Here is a 6,401-nt window from a genome sequence, read left to right as displayed (position 1 = left end):
CAGCCGCGCGGTAAGCTACGTCGCCTTCTTTTCTGGCGAGTATATTGCATGGTTTGGGCAGGATTTCCTGTGTATTATTGCGACAGCAGTTTTGCGTTACATACGTGACAGAAGATGTAAGAAAGGCGTGGTAGAAGGCTGCCACGGACTGTAAGTTGCTGGTACAACATCGGACAGGCAGGTCCGGGGCTGTAAATTTACCCCGAGCCGTGCCTATCTAGCTCTATGCCTGAGTGAGCAATGTTAGGCTCAGCATGATTCTAGGTGTGTACATGTAGATAGTCTCCGTCGGCGATGTCGTAGACTTGCCCCGTGCACGGTTCTAGAGAGGCGTGGACCATCGTAGTCTCAGCATGGTTCTGGATAAAGCACGGTTCTGGGATACACCTTCTCACAGACCGGCGTATGCACGGTACATGTACGTCTCAGGTTGCACAAACAGAACACCGGAGGTTTAAACATGTAGGCGTTCAATGGTGATGACGTTTGCGGCTCGTCTTTGTAATTGCGTCTTTAGTTGCTTCGTTGAGAGTCTTTTTTACAAAACCAACACGACGCGGGCAACATTCACCGTAAGTCGTCATACGATTTTGATGTCGCACAGTTTCAACCAACCGCCGACAATTAGCAAGGATCTATGAATTCCGTGAGAAGATAGCTGGACTTTTCAGGACACATGTACGACTATCCCATCAAGCATCTTCAGTTTGCGATCGTATGACGATCGTATACGCACGACGTATGTGACTGAATCCCTATATCTATAAGTCATTCTCGCGTTTGGTCTATACTTCTTGGATGCCCATCTCGGCCTTGTCTCGTTAATGTAGTTGGCTGTTGTGGCGACCAAAGCCTAACGAGTTTACGGTGTTCTGTAACCCATTTGATGACTTCAATAGATAATGAAAAAAATCAAATTTTATAAACTTGCTGTCCGGTAAGGATGAAAAAGCAGCTTGCAGGTCAATTGCCATCCACTTTCTAACTCATTCTCATACGTGCGTCATGCATATTGTCCTTTTCACATTGCAAGTGTTTCAGTAACAAAGGAAAAAACGGTATGAAGCGCCTGCATCGACGAGCTCTTTTGCACACCATGATGTTCACCATTTATTATTAATAGTGACTTATAGGCTATGTTGATTTGATTATGTGGATGACATCCTCTGGGAACCCAAAAAATTATGCGAGCGTGCAAAGAAAAAAGGTGTGGCAAAACGTTGCCGTCATTATGAAATATATGTGGTCATGAAGGTTGAACAGTTGACTGAACACACAGAGTATGGTGTGGCGAATGATAGACTCCTCGTTTTCATTTCTTTACATTTTCTTATTTCCTTTGGAATATATTGATATTGATATTCTATGACATTAGTGTTGTTTTCCAATATTTTTGGAAATTTACGGCATATATTTGCACATTTTTCAACTGATTTGAAAACGGACGAAAATTCATGCGCGCGCGGAACTAGAAAGTCCCGGGTTTCGAATCCCGGCTTTTTCTGCTCTCCCCACTGCATGCTACAGGCAATGAACTGCACACAACTTTTACATTAATGGCTGCGACCAAGCATTTCATAGATCGTTCAACAAATTTCATAGGAGAACAAAATTTTTAAACCTTTGTGTTATGTCTTCGTTAGATCATACGTTTGCCCGTCCATACTATGTTTCAATTATGAAATCAATGGTCACAAAAATACAAATTTTGGTCACTCAACAGTCGCTCAGCGATCGCTGTCTAGTGAAAATGAGGCTTTAGGCTGCACGTTGCAAGCTGGGGATCACTGCTTATGGCATTTTTAGCAATCAAATATACGCGCGGATGTCTCCTTTGAAACAGCATATGAAAGAGCATGATTGCTGCAATGCAAACCAGCAATACATTTCCGTGCGATTTCCAAAAATTCGGAGCTAGCGGGAAAGTTTCCTGCCAATGCTATCTTTGGAGAATCAGAAGAGAATCTCCTTTTTGGAAGCCCGTTTGACACATACGATCCTGAAGCAGGCAGTGACAAATACCCAATTCCCGGATCCGTTCAGAACAGCTGGGCTCTAATCATTCTCCCTCCGCTTATCTCTCCGTGAGAATAGCCTGTCTCACGGCGTTCAGCTCCCGGCTTTCAACCGTCCGGTGATGCATCTGTGGGCTGCACTGCTCGTAACGCCCTATTTCCACACAAAGACTTGACAAACCACTGATAATTTCATAGATAAATAACAATTTGTTTCACGCTTTGTGTGTTGTCTTTTAAATCATGATTTTAGATCACTTGCAGCACATGGAATCAAGGGTCAAACAAAGTCCATTTTGGTGCTGTATGATCACTCAGCGATTTCCACCTGAAAATTGTGGAATGAGGGTTTTACGGCGTTCTGCTCAAGAGCGAATTCGGATGCTTATCTGAGTTTCACCATTCTTAAATCCATGGGAAAACGACCAAACCGTGTATGATAGCGTGGAAAAGGGCCAAACCCATTCTCAAATGATTAATTCGCTTTAACTTATCATATTTTTCATCTACAGCCATTACTTTGTGTCAGTCATCCAGCCTAGCGGATACCCTAGACACTTGTGAATCAAGTTGACGGATGGGTTGGTTTTGTACGTATACGGTGATAAATGGTGTTGTATCAATGCATCTATTTAATCTTCAAAACATCTGGGTAGCCCCTACAACAAGTTGTATAAGATATACGTCCATAGAATCGATGCCATTTATATATACCGTGGATATCTTTTAAATTTGCTTTGAGATTTGATTTAAATTTTAAATACAGCTTTTAAAAACACAGGGAGACTCTGCAGAATTGTTGCCACGATAAAAAATTGCACTGAACCTGGGCTAGACGGGAAAAGATAATTCTGGTATGTAAGATTATTCATCTCTCTGCTCCTTATTCCGGGATTCGAACTCTGGACCTTCTTTCCTGAAGTAGAGAGACTGGGCAAAGCTGTATTGATGATGCCAGAGAATGGCTTTCATAACACCGTAAACTCGTTAGATTGTGGTTGCCATAACAGGAAACACAGGCAGACAAAAACGTAGGCTACGTGACTTGTACAGAAATACTAATGAGCGGTGAGATCTCCAACGCTGCATTATATATATAGCAGATAACAAGAGGCACAGTTTTTCCATACAAGTGGTTAGTCATTAGTTGGAAGGTAGTACTATTGCAGCCCTGGGGTTTAACGCTCTTATCACCTGACGAGCTCGCTCTGTTGTGCATGAAGCACCTCTTACACTGTATATTTCAAAGCCTGTCACATAAAATATGGCCAATCAGTAGTGAAGGCTGTTGTAATGTCGTCCTTCAGCTGTCCTGTTTTGTTATGATGAATTGTATTTTCAATGGTTCAACTTTTCATTTTTGTCTCGGTTGCACCTGTGCGCCAAGGCGGTACAGCTGTCTCAGCAGCACCTGTTTACCAAGGCGTTACAGCTGTCTTGGCTGTACCTGTGTACCAAGGCGTTACAGCTGTCTTGGCTGCACCTGTGTACCAAGGCGGTACAGCTGTCTCGGCTGCATCTGTTTACCAAGGCGTTACAGCTGTCTCGGCTGCACCTGTGTACCAAGGCGGTACAGCTGTCTCGGTGCATCTGTGTACCAAGGCGGTACAGCTGTATCGGCTGCACCTGTTTACCAAGGCGTTACAGCTGTCTCGGCTGCACCTGGGTACCAAGGCGGTACAGCTGTCTCGGCTGCATCTGTGTACCAAGGCGGTACAGCTGTCTCGGCTGCATCTGTGCGCCAAGGCGGTACAGCTGTCTCAGCTGCACCTGTGCTCCTATTAAAGGCCGTTAGTGACGTGTAGGGAGCTGTACCGGCTTGTCTGAGCTTCAGGGTAGAGTGGGCACTATAATACCAAACATTAGTCAACACCTTTCATGTCGCGCACTTGCCTTACGGTCATTCACAACTTTGAAGATATCTGTCTGTAATTAACTCCTCAAGGCGATGTCGCTATGATACATAATGAGTTTGTTCATCACAAAGGATATTTATGGAGAGCCTTAGACTGCGCTGTAGGATAGAGTGGGCATTATAGTAGATCGTCTTTTGAGCTGAGGAGAATTCTACATCTTGTTGGAGTAGTGACATTCAGCATTCTGCTTAACGCGATGGAGGTTAGACTTCCAGTAGTTAGAACATTACGTAATACAAAATAAGTCAACCTACTAGATTGATTCTCTGAAGAGTCAGACGTTTCAGGTAGCATCTACTATCATTCATCAGAGACTGAGAATGAATCTGAAGACAAGTGTAGCTAATATAGAAATGAATATCTTAAAATTGACATGTAAATGAGGAAATCAAGTAAACCTGTTGGATCACATCATTCACCAGTATATTCAGGAGCAAGGTGCTAGCACTAAGTAACAACTACATTACCTTGAAAAATTGAGACAACTAAAAACTCATATCAATTACGAAAGCACTTAACGTACTTCCCTGTTCGTTTAAAACGGCAAATCGTCAACTACACGACCTTGTGCAAAACCCCCTGCTGCCAGGGCCCATATCTCACTCTTTGTTAACAACATGTATTTCATGCATTGAGAGACTCGCGATAATATGTTATGTATTTTTTGTTTATTTTGACATGGCGATGCTGATGATACCTCCTGAATACCTGAAATGGAATTGAAATGAACAACAGAACGGGACGGTATACGTAGTTCAGAGTTCTGGGATTTTTCAAGCGCAGGCAAATTTCTGTCTTCCGGCGAAAAAAGGTTTTAACTCATCTCTCTGGACCGTCATGAGTTCGGCCGCACCGGGGCATCCACGTGCCGTTTTGTTTCGCCATGCGCCATGCATACTAATCGATACACATAGCATTTGAAACTTGTTGTTTAGTAACGATACCTCTACTGTACTTGGTGACAATGAGTTCCACCCATTCTCGAAAAAAAAAACACCCTGGTCGATAACTCTGAAATAACGTTCGCTGAAGGCGGTGATTCTGTTGTTCTATTCTGGCATCGTGCAGCCCTCGTGTGTGCGTAATCCGGCAACTTGTCATGTTTGTTTCCAGAAGGTTTGAAGTTAGGGGTCACGACAAACAGTATAACAGCCTGTATAAATCAGATTACATCTGCTACATCTGTGCCGTATCTATGTATACTATCTTTTAGATAGTAAATATTTTCCCTTATTATCTGCATCTTTGGACTCTCTAGAAATGAAACTTATTAAATTGTGTGACGTAGTCTTAGAGAGGCAGCAGATGTCAACTTCTGTTTTTAGTTGTTTTTTTTCGTAACCTGGTACATTTCCTAAACCATTTTCTATTTCTAGTCTGGATGGTTGCCCAAAAAGCTTTTAAGATCTTCCTTGTGCCCTTAAGCTTGCTACTGAAGATGTAAGGCTGCTTTTGAGGGGTTCCCGTTGTGTGCTGATGCTGTCTAGAAATGGTGCTCTCTCTCTCTCTCTCTCTCTCTCTCTCTCTCTCTCTCTCTCTCTCTCTCTCTCTCTCCCCTCTCTCTCTCTCTGTCTCTCTCTCCCACCCCCTCTCTTTTTCTCCCTCTCTCACTCACCCTCTCTATGGTTATATGGAGTGGCCGTTTGTCTATGGTTATATGCCTCCCTGTTTGTCTATGATTACGTATACGTGAAGCAGTTTTAGAAACACATCAGCCCTGATCCCCTCCTGACGTGTGAGATCCGCCCTGCTGCCCGGCGAGTTCAGCTCCTCCGTCAGGGTCAAACCCGCGCTGAAGGGGAATCTTCTCGGCTCGTTCAGGGCCGTTAAACTGTACGCGCTAGCCTGTGGGGCCGCTAATGGACGATAATTAACCCGTGCACACAGCGTGGCCTGTAATTTCTATCAGGCCATATAACCGTATTTTGGAATGGAATCCTTTGTGCACACAAATAGGCTATGTGAGAGGGTGACGGATAGAACCCTCAGTGTCAGGACCATATAGTGCAAGATTCCTCTTACGATTATCTTGCGACTAGTTAACCATTATGACGTGGGCTTACCATTGAGATTGCTACCTTTTATAGCGAAATTCAGACTATGGCTGCAATCCATCAGTTCTCGAACAAACCCGTAACATAAAGGATTAACTCCTCAAGATCACAAGAGGCAGCTATTTCTGGTAAACCCGGGTTATGAAAAGGTGGCGATCTTTTTTCTCATATAGTGGGTATTTTGTACAATAAAGGTCTTCATTCATTATGCGTCTTTCGGCAGCTGCTGCCTGGGTTTGAAGACCGACAATTACGGAAATCTGCTCTACTGTCATTCCCAAATTTCCATTTCCTCAGTTTGCAGCTGGGACTCTAGAATTTCTTCTTCTCTTTTAATCTTCCGAGTCAAATAAACAACCTGGTCAGGCTCTGAAAAATTAAAAAAATAGTCATGCTATCGACGGAGAACACTCAAT

The sequence above is a fragment of the Branchiostoma belcheri genome, unplaced genomic scaffold (genome assembly GCF_001625305.1).
Source record: "Branchiostoma belcheri isolate BF01 breed outbred unplaced genomic scaffold, Haploidv18h27 scaffold21, whole genome shotgun sequence".
NCBI classification, from domain to species: domain Eukaryota; kingdom Metazoa; phylum Chordata; class Leptocardii; order Amphioxiformes; family Branchiostomatidae; genus Branchiostoma; species Branchiostoma belcheri.
Note: the sequence above shows the minus strand (reverse complement) of the source record.